Raw genomic sequence first — 13910 nt, forward strand, 5'->3', positions numbered from 1 at the left:
TCTTAACAGATGACTATGAGTTTGCCAAATAGTGGGAGGGTGGTAACGGTGGGCATTAGGCAGAGGAATGACGATTTTGGAGCCAAGGAGTCTTGACCATTTGTCAAGGCTACCTTCCACAGGTAATGCGACCCATTCCTCACTTTATCTGACAGTCTTTCAGCTGGTGACCCAGGGGCTGGGGCATGGTGTATATTGGTCATTCATGGCTGCCCCGTGAGCCACTAACGTTTTGCTCAGGGTGGGTGAGGCAGCCAGTGGGGCCAAAGGGTGGCCAGGGGCAGCCACCCAGCTGGGGCCTCTGCCTTGAGCCTATGCCTTTGTGACCTTAGAGGTCTTGGCAGGTTTTTTTTTTTTTTTAAGTTTTATCTTCTTTTTTTTTTAATGTTTATTTATTTTTGAGAGAGAGAGAGAGAGAGCGAGAGAGAGCGAGAGAGAGCGAGCAAGGGAGGGGCAGAGAGAGAGGGAGACACGGAATCCAAAGCAGGCTCCAGGCTCCGAGCTGTCAGCACAGCTGCCACCACCTCCCCTGAAGGCCAGGGGCAGTCCCCCTGGACAGCCCTAAGGCCCTATCCTTACAGCCCCCCCCCCCCGTGCCTCATCTCTAACTCACCAGAGAGCAGCAGCATGGGGGGCGGCCCAGAGTGGCCCTGGGAGGCAGCCGGACCCCCACTGCCGACATAAGACACAGCCCTGAAAGCAGGCGTGGTTTCCCTTCACCTGCTCACCCTGTCAGTGCCGCCTGCCCACCTCTGGTGCATCTGGAACCCTCTAGGCCCCCAGTCCTGTTCTTGGCCAGCAGCCACCTCCTCTGCTCGGGCCTGAGCGCTAATAGTGACTCAAGAATGAAGCCCTCACAGGGACAGCTGATGTGCCACAGCTCACACAGCCCTAGAGGTCTCCCAGACCCCGAGGCACAGGCAATAGACATCTGTGGAGCTCGGGGCCCAGGGGTAGATGAGACACTGGCACAAGGAGATGCTTCTGGACCCCTGCTGTCCCAGCAGCTCCCCACTCCTGGCAACGCTGCCCAAAGAAGCAATCGTGTCTTCTGACTTACGCTGGCTGAGAGGGGACAGGCCTAGAGGTTCAGGCTCCCCAGGACTCCAGAGGCTTCCGGGGATCAGATTACCTCCCCCCTGCCCGGCTCCTGCCCACTTCTCCCCACGATTGGGGAAAGAGAACGAGGTCTGAAGTGGGGGTTAACTGAGCTCTGTTTGAAATTAGAGTTTATGAAATAAGAGCTGAAGTTTCTCCCCTGGGAACCAGATAATGACAGATTCTAAATATATCTGCTTATTAAGCATGCCTATTTTTGACCAGCAGGAATTAACTGGACCCATAAAATCTGTTTGTCTAGACGACGTGATTTTTGGCTACTTAATTCTGTGAGCGATTGTGTGGTCAAGGCTGCTCCATTCTTTCCAGCAAGGCAGGGGAGTGGAGAGAGAGAGAGAGAGAGAGAGAGAGAGAGAGAGAGAGAGAGGAGAGAGGAGAGAGGAGAGAGACAGAGAGAGACAGAGAGAGACAAAGAGAGAGTGGGGGAGGGAGGGGCAGACAGAGAGGGATGGAGGGAGGGAGGGAGCTATCAGTACGTGGAGCTTGGGCTCCAGGCTTGCTTTTCTGGCTGCTCGAGTTTTCAAGCACAAATATGTGACCAAGTCATCCAGAGGAATGTTGTGACCAAGTCTTCCCAGAGGAAAGCCCTGACCACTGCCTGGTGGTGAATGCTTTCTGGAAAGAGTGCCTTTGAGGAACACCTTGTAGGGTGCCTCTGGGAGAACCATGCACAGCAGGTTCTAGATCAGACAAACCATGGCCATCTGCTAGAAAAGCCATCTCCAAGTGTCTTCCAGAAAACACCCCAGCAGCCTGACAAGCAGACTTCTCGCAACTCTGCCCATTTTATGCAGTAGAACTTTGACGCCTCATTGGCCTGCTTGGTGGGGCCCCCAAACACAGGAAAACCCTTCGGACTGAGATTTTAGGAGCCAGGTCTTCCTCCTGGTTTGGCCCCGAGCTTGCTGTGTGGCCTTGAGAAGTCATTGAACTGTCCAGATCTTGGTTTCCTTGGCCGTGACGTGGGGTTAACCACCCCTGTACTGTCCCCATAGTACAGATGCAGGAGCTGAAGCCCCAGGAGGGACCAGACCCAGCCCCCCCCCCAGTTTGAATGTGGCAGACCTGGGACCAGTCCTCCTGGGACAGCTTTCTCTGTGCTGCCCCAAATATTTCCTCGCCGTGAAGTGAGGGCCTCGGTCAGCCCTCTTCACCACTCTTGAGTCTTGGCATTACGTAGGCCTGTCGGGCTTGAGGTTTTGAGGATATGATTCAATCTCACTGCGAGGGGGTAACTGCCCAAGCCCGGGGAAAATGTTTGTGTCACCGCCGAGACCAGACAAATTGCTCCTGGGGTCTGGCAGCCCTGACCATCCCCTGTGGCCTCAGCCTTATATAGCCATATGCGGCCTCAGGGCCTGTCGTGCCTCCGGGGGCAGGACACAGGACACCAATCTCTCCGGTGTGGGCACCAGACGGCAAAGCAAACCCCAAAGGTCATGGCGAGCATCGGGCCCCTTCCATGGGCCATGTGCTGTGACTCACTGGCTGTGGGCACCCGGCATTCTTCCGGGAGCAGGGCTGCTGTGGATGGGGGAACTGGCAGCAGGCTTCAGCCATAGCCCTGTGGGACCCCTCCCTGGAGGCTGCCCTCTATAGAAGCAGGGCCTTGCCAAGGGAGGAGGCCCACCCAGGAGATGGCCACCTAAGGAAGAAAGGTGTGGCCCCACTGAGTGCGGGGCTCCTTGGCTCCCAGCAGGTCACAGGCTAAGAGAAGGGACCTTGGCTCACCAACAGGGTCCCATGGGAACTCATCCTGACCTCTGTTATCCTTGGTTTCATCCTTCAGGGCAATTTTAGTCTCTGAACCTTTTATTTCTTTTAATCTTTATTTATTTTTGAGAGAGAGAGAGAGAGAGAGAGAGAGCGAGCGAGCATGAGCGGGGGAGGAGCAGAGAGAGAGGGAGACACAGAATCCGAAACAGGCTCCAGGCTCTGAGCTGTCAGCACAGAGCCCGACGCGGGGCTAGAACTCACGATCCGCGAGTTCATGACCTGAGCCGAAGTCGGACGCTCAACCGACTGAGCCACCCAGGTGCCCCAAGTCTCTGAACCTTTTAAAACGTACGCTTCTGGGGCGCCTGGGTGGCTCAGTCGGTTAAGAGTCCGACTCTTGATTTCGGCTTCGCAGTTCGTGAGATTGAGCCCTGCATGGGGCTCTGTGCCAACAGCGTGGGGATTGTGATTCTCTCTCTCCCTCTCTCTCTCTCTGCTCCTCCCCTGCTCTCTCTCTCTTTCAAAATAAATAAATACACTTTAAAAAATAAATAAGTAAAACACATGCTCCTATCAGAAGAAAGGTAACACATACCTCCAATGTGTATAAATTTATATGTAAATTATACCAGAGTGAAACTGTCAGTCTGTATGTGAAATACCAGTAACCTTTTTGTTTTTTCAGATAAAATATAAACTTAAACAGAACTTGAATCATTTTGTTTCTGTGCCCAAGTATACTGTCCTACACATCCCACCCTGGAGACCATCCCTTTAAGATACAGCAAAATTCCCACCTACTCCAAGAAGCCCTCCCTGATTACCCCTCACCCCCAGGCTTTCCCACATGACCTAGCATGTAATCCCTGCTGCCTGCCGTGGTTGGTGTTTTAGTGTCATAACTCCTTGAGGCCTGAGACGTCCTCATCTGCCCTGCTACACTAGCATTGGGTGGTCTGGAAGGCCCTCGGTAAAGAGGTACCTATCACCTGACCTGACCTTCTGGTTGACAGTCCATGGCAGCAGGAGCAGCTCTGGGGGCTTTCGGCTTTGCCTCATACCTAAGAGGAGTCCCAAATTCAGTGCCTGGAAAAAGGGTTACTGAGAAATAGAGTAGTGTCTGCGCACAGAAGTTCAAAGGAGTGACCCAGCTTCCAGGTTGACTCAACGTTGCTTGCTTCCCTGGTTCCCATGTCTCTCTTCCCACAGTCCTCACTCTTGTGAGGTTCTAGGGACTGAGCACATACCTCAGGCTGGGCCAGTTTTAGCCTCTGGCTGCAGTGATTGAGTCAGGGTCACCCCAGTCAGAGTGAGTTTCAGGACTTCCTTTTGGACCAAAGGGTTCCTTTTCTCTGGATGCCATAGTATGTAAGGACAAGCCCTGGAATTCCTGGCAGTCACCGGGTGGCAATGAGAGGTGTGAGCTGATGCATGGAGAGGGGGAGGCCTGACAGAAGGAAAAAGAGAAAGAGCCCAAGTCCTGATGATACTGTGAAACCCTGGATCAAACTCTACCTGAAGCCAGAACTGCTGCTGGGCTTTTCAGATATATAAGCAGTACCTACTTTTTACTGTATAAGCCTCTTTGGGGTGAGGTTTCAGGTATTTGTAACCACAGACATGTAACTAGAGTGAGTAAGGCCAAAAAACACCCACATAGTTAAAATTACCCTTAGAAATTCCATATATTACCACGCTATAAGAGGAACCTGACATCCAAGACCAAGAAGACAGGAGCAGATTCATATCCCTGAGCTCATGCTCCATCTGGGGCATATATTTACTTTGTCGTGCATGGCAGGTGGACCCTCAGACACCATGTATATTATTCTCTCTCGTTGTTTAACCAAATGCATAAAACCGTCCCCTGGCCCAGCCTTGTGGGAACAGAAATCCTTTTGTTCTATGTGCATCGCACTTACAACAGCTACTTGGACAGGGAGCTCTGCACTCCAGGTGTTTCTGGTTGCCTGGTAACAGGCCTCGCAGGCCGTCAGAGCTGGGAGGAAACCGGGCTTGGGTCAGTCTCATGATGGACCAGTGAGTCACCGGAAGCCAGAGCAGGGCAATGCTATGTCTGAGGCCTCAGAGCAGACAGTGACAGCACCGGACTGGTGCACGGCATCCTGATTCTCAGGGCAATGGTCCCCCAAAGCATGGGGTGGGGGGCAGGGCTCTAGGGGGTCTGGGAAGGCAGATGTGAACAGCTTAGCCCTCCAGCAGCAGATAGGGTAAGCAAAGGCCATGGGCACAAACGGGCCAGATGCTTGGGGAAGAAAAGAGGAAACTTCCTATGGATGGGCCTGCCCTTGGAGGCGGTCCTGAGCCCAGAGGCCAGCACAGACTGCTGAGGAAAGGCAAGAAGTGGGTTTCAACCCCTTCCTGGGAAGCCTTCTGCCCCTCTCTGCAAGATCTGGCCCTCGAGTCCTAAGAAATCCTATCATGACTGATGGTTTTTTTCATTTTAATGAGTTCCTTTTTAAAAAAATTTGTTTAAATGTTTATTCATATTTTTGAGAGAGAGAGAGAGAGAGAGAGAGAGAGAGAGACAGAGCATGAGGGGGGGAGGGGCAGAGAGAGAAGGAGACACAGAATCTGAAGCAGGCTTCAGGCTCTGAGCTGTCAGCACAGAGTCCGATGTGGGGCTCGAACTCGCATATGTGAGATCGTGACCTGAGCCGAAGTCGGACGCTCAACCGACTGAGCCACCCAGGAGCCCCTAATGGGTGGCTTTTGATGCAATTAAGTTGCACTTGATTTTGATCACCGGGACAGCTTTGAGTCTGGAAGGGCAGTTACTATCTGAGGCTCAGAAGGTGATGTGAGAAGCCTGTGGAGAGACGTTGGGACTCCAAGTCCAGTGCTCTTTCCACCATTGTGAGAGAGGGGCCAGTTCAGATGGCCCAGCACGGAGAGGGGCTGCCCTCCTGGAGCCAGCTGGGCCTGTCCCCCAGGGGCCTCCTCTCCTCCTCTCCCACCCGTCCTAGTCCCTCCCTCACCTGTTCCTCTCTCCTGGCCCCCCTCCTCCGCTCAAACCCACCCAGGCCCTTTGTTCCGTTTCTTTCCTGGCTACATTTTCCTTTCCTGAAATCAGATAGGGGCATCAGAGAGGGGGGTCCACTTGAGCAGCAGAGAGCTCGAGGGAACAAAGGAGAGACTATTCCTTTAGTGAGGTTTTTCCTCTCCCTCGCTCTGCATGGAAAATGTAATCTTCTCCAGCCAGCGTGAATATGGTGGCTAATGTGTTCAAGATGGGGCTGGGGAAGGGCCGAGTGCTGGGGGTGGGGGCCCTGGGGCTGCACTGGCGGGGGGCAGGGTGTGGAGGAGGAGCCCATCTGGGACCTGCTGGAGGGGAGGTGTTGGCACCACAGGGCTTCCTGGTTTGTTTGGAGGGGCTCATGGTTCCCTGTGGCTCGGACGCCTGGCAAGGCCTGGACTCCCAGGGGCCAGGAAAATGAAGCCCCCTCTATTGGCCAGCACATCCCTTACTCTCCCTGCCTCTGTACAAGCCTTGTCAGAGGCGTGTATTAAAAACAAACACTTGTACTGTGACGATCGATTTTATGTGTTAACTTGACTGAGCTATGGGGTGTCCCGATATTCGGTCGGATGTTATTCCAGGTATATCTGTGAGGGTGTTTGGAGAGGAGATGAACACTTAAATCTGAAGACTGAGTAGACTGTCCTCCCTAATGTAGGCGGGCCTCGTTAAAGCAGTTGAAGGCCTGAATACAACAGAAGGGCAGACCCTAGCCCGAATAACAGAGACTCCTTCCTGACTGCCTTAGAACTGGGACACTGGCTTTTTCTTACTTTTGGACTCTAATTAAAACAGCAGCTCTCCTAGGTCTTTAGCCAGCGGGCCTTCGTACTGGAGCTACAATATCAGCACCTCTGAGTCTCCAGTTTGCTGATGTACCAATCTGATGTGCAGATCACAGGACTTGCCAGGCTCCATAATCATGTGAACCAACTCCTTATAATAAATCTCTTTATATATACATATATATATGTATATGTATGTGCATGCATATGCATGTGTGTATATGTATATGCATGTGTGTATATATGCATGTGTGTATATATGTACATGTATGCATGTATATGTATGTGTATGCATATACGCATGTGTGCATATATGTATATGTGTATATGTGTATGTATATGTGTATATGTGTACATGTATATGTATGATATATGCATGTATACATATATGTATATATGTGCATGTGCGTATATGTGTGTGCATGTGTGTATGTGTGTATATGTGTGTCTCTGTGTACATGTATATATATATGTATATATATATATATATATATATATATATATATATATGTATACACACATATGCATACACATCCTATTGGTTCTGTTTCTCCGGAGAAATGGATTTCTCCTAATACATTTACATAGTGCTTGGTATGTTCTAAGGGTTTTACACATATTATTTGTGTAAAATAATGATCCATGCCCTCATTCATTCACTGAGTCATAAGCATTTCTTGAGTTCCTGCTAATGGCCAAGCACTAGGGCCACCATGATGAACGTGATGTCATCCTGCCTTCAGGAGGTCTCCAGAGGAGCCTGCCGGATGAGACAGGCAGGCTAACAGGCCATTACAACACAGTAGTAGTTTCAAAGTGGTTCCCAGACCACAGCATCAGCCTCCGCTGGAGCGGGTTAGAAACGCAACATCTTGGGCCTCACCCCAGACCTACAGAATCAGACACTAAAGGGGGCCCAGCATCCGTGTATTAACAAGCCTTCCAGGGGCTACTGATGCATGCTTAAGTTTGAGAAGCATCATAATGCATAGGGTGATCTGCAGCCCTAACTGGGCTCACACCCCAAATCCATTCCAGTAAAATCCACCCACTTCACTGTTCCTGCCGATGCTCTGTATTAGTTCACTGCCCCTCACCTGCCTGTCCCCACTTTTACCAGGGTGGCTCTGAAAGCTACACGGCTGGGTCTGTCACTTAGGGCTCCTCTCCAATGTCATCGCCCTCAACGGGCCTTTCCTGGCCACCTGCCACTCCTGTGTCACCACCCTGCCTTAGCTTCTCATAGCACTTCCTCCTCCCTGAAGGTGCCTTCTTTTTTTCCTGGTCATCAGCCTTACCTCCCAGTAGCACGTGAGCTGAAAGGGGTTGAGGACCTCATTGGTCAGGCTTGCATCTTTTGATACACCAGCACCCACAAGAGTGCCTGGCATGGAGTAGCGCCCCCAAATACAGTTGTCAGATGAATCAGCCAGTCAGATGGCTCAGTGGGATGACTGTAATCCCGTAGCCTGCCATTTGGGGCCACTGACTACAGGCCCTCTTTGGACACCTGTTAATCCAGCAGGGAGACTGGAACAAGCTCTATTAGGAGAGCCAACACCCGAGACAAGGCTATTAACTGTGCTGGGCCTCAATGTTCTCATCTACCAAATGGGATGGACCATACCTGGGCTACTAGTGTTTCAAGGGTGGTGGGTCCCAGACCTTGCTGGTCATCAGAGTAATTGGTGGGTTGCTGGTGCAGGTTCCCGGGCCTCACCTCCAGAAGGTTCTAATTCAACCAGTTGGGGACAGGGCCCGGGAATCTATTTTTAGAAGCTCCCAGATGTGCAGGAAGGATTGGGAGCACTTGTGTAAAAGATCTGTCAAGGAAGCCAGAGAGGAGGCCCCATGGATATGTGAAAAAGCACACATGTCCCAGGAATTTTTATTACGTCTTGGGATCATGACCACAGTAATCTTCCTGGCTGTCCGGGAATGGTCCAAGAATGGTTTTTTGTTTGTTTGTTTGTTTGTTTGTTTTTAATTTGCTTTCTTTCTTTTGGTCGCAAGAAAACGCGTAAGAGATACCTACTTCAACACACAAGTAATTCATGCTTGTTGTCTAATGTTCACAGTACAGAACTGTGCAAAGTCGAACAGGCAAGGCCTCCCCCTTCTTCCTCACCCAGCCCCCTGCAGATAACTATCAGTAGCAACAGGGGTGCAGAAAACCTTCCAGGCATTTATGTAGCGAATTTGAAAAATGGAACATTCTACATACATGATTCTGTAGTGGGGTTTTTTTCACTTAATTGTTTTAGACTCGAACAAATTTCCACGTCAGTATGTTCACTGCCACACTTAGACCTGGTCCCTCGGCCCCTGCCCTGGCTCCCGCTGTGACCCTTCTCTGACTACAACCCCTCCTATGGGGTGAGGAGTCCCAGGGGTCAAAGGGACAGACCACGTCCTACCCAGTCTGGGTACTGGGACTCTGAAATCTCTTGCCCAAACAGCTCAGGACAGACCTCTTCTATGGATCTTTTTCTTTCCTTTTTAAAGTTTATTTATTTAATATTTTTTGATAGAGAGGGTGAGAGAGAGCGCAGGATGGGGAGGGGCAGAGAGGGGGAGAGACAGAATCCCACTCGGGGCTCGAATTCATGAACCGTGAGATCATGACCCAAGCGGAGATCGAGGGTCTGATACTTAATGGACGGAGCCATCCAGTCGTGCCTGGATCTGTCTTTCTGATGGTGGACCCCACCACCAGTGGGGCTAGCCAAGGAGTGGCCGCTCACTGGGGGTGTGCAGAGAGCTTGGATGTGTAGCCGGGGGTGTTCACATGTGCCAGGTCTCTCAATTACCAAGAGAGAGCTGGAGGCGGGAAGAAAAGATGGTGGGCCATGGACCAGAGCCTCCATGTGCTTTCTGGACCCAGGTTCCTCAGACGTTAAGGGTGGGTCTGGACAATAAAGCTCTGCCTCATCTTTATACTGGTTCCACGGTCTACATCTTTATACAGTGTTCCACTCTTCTTTTCAGTCATTTCTTGTACTGACAGATCCCTCTTCCTAGTGATAGACGTTCAGGTGCTTTAGGGGCACCGAGGTGGCTCCGTTGGTTGAGCATCCGACCTTGGCTCAGGTCAGGATCTCACAGTTCATGAGTTCGAACCCCGCATCGGGCTCTCTGCTGCCAGTGCAGAACCCACTTCGGATCCTCTGTCCCCGCCTCTCTCTGCCTCTCCCCCGCTCACGCTCTCTCTCTCAAAAATAAATAAACATTAAAAAAAAAAGATGTTCAGGTGCTTTAACAAAATGTTCCCCCTGAACAGCTTTTCATCAATACTAATGAATAGGCCTCTGTGCACAAGTAGTCACGCGTAGCAATACAAGCAGTAGGTACAAAGCCCGTGCCTGTTACGAGGCAGGCAGGCCCTGGAGCTGGCCCTCGTCGCCTTGGGCACAGAGCCTGCTGACAAGCATCGTCACAGACGTTGACTCCACAAGCTTGGCTTTCTGCTTTGTTCCTGGAAACTTCTGGGTCCACCTCAGGTTACATCCAATCAGCATTTTTTTCCTACGTTGCAGAAGAGGGAAGACTGAGGGAAGGTCACCGCAAAGGACAATCTCAACCCACCGGAAGGGAAAATGAGAACCTGACCCACTGACGGTGAAGGGCAGGGTGGCTGGCGTGTGCCAGTCAGCTCAGTGCCCCTCCCCTTCATACACCCGGATCCCGGTCTCATGGGGTCACTTGCCCTATTTTTCACCAGACCTGGAAGTTTCCTTCCTGCCTCTCTGTGTGCAGTCCCCTAAGTCCAAACTCTTGAGCCTTCCCCATTCCATCCACTCTTCGGTGCCTCTTCTTCCAGGATGCCCTCCTTGATCTCTCAGCTGAAAGCTCTCTCTGAATTCCCATGAAGTTTTGTTTGTACCCATCTTGTTGGACTTTTTTTTCTCTCCTTTAGATAATTTGTCTCTAGATAGCAGAGAGAGAGAGAGAGAGAGAGAGAGAGAGAGAGAGAGGGAGAGAGAGAGACGGACTCCTGATCATCTTTAAATCTCCCCCTTCAGTGCTGGTCAAAGTACCTTGAATATGGTCTAGGCTTAATGACTGTTTGTTGAGTGAATATGCAATGGGCAGCTGGAGGCCCCTGCTCATTTTGCAAAGACATCTTCACTCTGCTTCTCAGGGTGTAGCTAGGAGCTGAGTTCTTCGGCGCCCCGTCTGCAGATGGGCCACCAACTTTGGAATACCCTTGGCTTGGCGCTCCCCGGGAAGGTGTGGTCTGGTCTCAGCGCACAGTGTAAAGAACCGCCCCCCCTCCCCGCCCTTCTCTTTTCAAAATGTCCCACAAACTTGCTTGTTTTTCCAAGTCATGCTCGGAGTTCCTCCCTGTCCCCAGGTTTCTAACAGCTCTTTCCTCTGAAAATGAAACACAAACACACCAGTGGTCTGGGCAGATGTCCCTCAGGGGAATGTATAGTTTCAATGTCCTGGCAGGTGCTAGTCTGACAGCTCCTCAGTGATTACTTGGTAGCAACGAAAGCGGCCTTGGAAGGAAATGCCTGCTCTCTCCCCGGGGCTGGCCCGGCCCCTCAGGTTCACGGTCAGGATGGTGATGTTCAAAATGTGACTAGCACACGCACCCAGCAGCTCACTGCGCTGTTCCCAGGACCCCGGGAGGCAAGCGGACAAGAGCAGTTATCCCCATTTGGCTGAAGGAGACAGCAAGGCCCAGAGAACGTCAGACTCTCTGGGCGGAGTTTGAGGCGCAGCTGGAATGTTCGTTGTTCCTACTGTGTGCGCCGCTCGCTCCAGCAGCCCTGTGCACCCAGGTAAGGGAGAAGACGGGGGCAGAGGCAGAACAACAGAGGCTGCTTATCAGTTTGGGGCCTGTTGACATGTTTATGGCTCATTCCCATCTACTCCCAGATGGGCTGAGCGACCTGCGGCGTGCCCCCTGCCCTCTCTGCGCCCGTGTGAAATGAGAGCTTGGGCAAATTCAGTTCAGAGAGTCAGACTTACTATGAGTGGGACATTGAGGACTGAAAACTGAATGAAGGAAGCACAGTCCACACCCTGTGTGGAGTCCACACCGTTCATTTGGTTTCAGTGTGGAGGACAGTGCTACGAGCGGGGCCCCAGGTGTGTGGGGGAGGCACAGAGGGCACCTGCTCAGCCAGCTGGGAAGCCTTCCTGAAGCAGGCAACTCCTAGATGGAGACCTGCATGGTGGATAGGTGTCACCCAGGTGAAGAGGGACTGGGGCCCACGGGGAGGAACGATGGTCCTGAAGGTGCCAGGCTTACGTGCGTGATTCTAACGCACCTGCCGTGGCAAAGGCTTCCATGGGCCAGGGATGGACCCAGAGAGACAGACAAGTCTCTGCCTTCACAGAGCTGGGGGTGGGGTCATCCTCACCTGGGCTCACTCCATTCATCCCCCTTCTTCCTCCCCACTTACGTCTCCCCGACACTCCAAATCCCCACCTTGTCCCCTCGGCTTGTGTGGAGAACTCTACCTAAAGTAGCCCGAAGTGTAGACAGATGGTTAGATGTCTACATGCTTGACGTCCATCGCATATCCCCCCCCCCCCGATCAGATTAACTCCCCTGCACCCCTGCCCCACTTTCCAGGGTCTCTAAATTCCTGCCACTGGCCACCCCCTTGGGTTTAGGCACTGAAGGTCACTCTAAAAGTAAGCCTGGAAAGGAACTAACCTACGAATCCATGAGAACTCACAAAGCCCTTAAATCAGTGGCTCCAGAACCTGGCTGGGAATCAGGCTTATCTGGGGATGTTTAGAAGTACCCCCAGAGATTCTGATTTTGCAAGTCTTGGACTGGGCTAAGGAATCTGTATACTTTTTACATCTTCCACAGGGAATTCTGTCCTGCCAGCTTTAGGAACCTCTAGATTGCATTATCAGGTGATCACCAGGTTTTGCAATAATGGAAAGCGGGCCACAGAGGAATTGGGGGCAGGATGCCCAGTCAAGAAACAGTTAACAAACAGGGCACCTGGGTGGCTCAGTCCAGGAGGCGGCCGACTTCGGCTCAGGTCACGATCTCACGGTTCATGAGTTCGAGCCCAAGAAAGAAACAGTTAACAAGCACTACTTAACAAACATCGACTTTCAGAGCACTTCGTATGAACAAGCAAGCAAACTAACGAACGCATAAATGAATGTTTGGGGGGGCACTTTATTACGTGCCAGGCACTTCCTCCGACGTTAACATTAATCCTCTGACATCAGTCCTCACAGCAGCCCTGTGAGAGAGACAGCAGTCCCGTTTTAAAGCTGAGGAAACTGATACACAGAAGCCAGGTGACTCATCCAAGTCACTCAGCTGGCTGAGGGGCAACTCCTTGGCCTCATTCTCCCCGTCTCTGGGCAGAAGAGGGCAGGGAGCCCTGAGTTGCATCAGCGAATTATTGGCTAGGCAGAATCCTTCGAAGTACTTTCTTTCTGGTTCGAAGCTCAGATTTATTTCCCTCCTCTCCCCTCTGGATCGTGAGTAATGACTCTTCTTACAACACTATTATTTGAGAGGCCGGAAAGAAGCAAAGAGTCTGTAGACTCACTTGAACCACTGGAGGGTAGAGTCTGACATTACATTTTTGGAACCACCCTCCCCCCTGGGTTACAACATCCTTGGCTCAGTGGTTGGGGAGAAGCAGAGAGGACAGTGGAGAGAAGAGGCGTTGCCAAGTGAGGCGTATGGCGTTGGGCCAGACTGCCATCCACCGTCCACCTGCTGCCTCCCCTGCAGGGGGCACCTCTCCCATACCTCAGCCTTTCATCGGCCTCTCCCATGGGGGGCCACTGTCCCCAGGCCCTTTACCACCAGAATGTCCAGCTTAGGGCTGCCCTGAGATTTAGCCTGGATCACAGCCTGACTTCTAGAACCATTCTTCCCTTTCTCCTTCTATGGGTCTGTGCCAAGCAATGATGAATCAAAGGCAAGCCCTATCCTTGGGGGCCCACGGCTCCCTTTCCCTCATTACTCGTCTTCCCTCTCTATTTATTTCATGTCCCCCTCTCCTTTACTATTTCTCTTTAAAAAATTTTTTTTAAAACATTTATTCATGTTTGAGTGAGAGAGAGACAGCACATGAGCAGGGGAGGAGAGAGAGGGGGAGACACAGAATAGGAAGCAGGCTCCAGGCTCTGAGCTGTCAGCACAGCCCAACATGGGGCTCGAACCCATGAACTGCGAGATCATGACCTGAGCTGAAGTTGGACGCTTAACCGACTGAGCCCCCCAGGCGCCCCTCCTTTGCTATTTCTCTTCATTG

The 13910-nt window shown here is 51.7% G+C and overlaps 1 protein-coding gene across 1 annotated transcript in view; it reads right to left on the reverse strand.

The window, feature by feature from the left end:
• Positions 1 to 13910, reverse strand: part of ITGA11 (integrin subunit alpha 11) — a 123756-nt gene that overhangs the window by 62116 nt on the left and 47730 nt on the right. The gene's annotated exons all lie outside the window — the stretch shown is intronic.

Source organism: Panthera uncia, assembly GCF_023721935.1.
Source record: "Panthera uncia isolate 11264 chromosome B3 unlocalized genomic scaffold, Puncia_PCG_1.0 HiC_scaffold_1, whole genome shotgun sequence".
NCBI classification, from domain to species: Eukaryota; Metazoa; Chordata; class Mammalia; order Carnivora; family Felidae; genus Panthera; species Panthera uncia.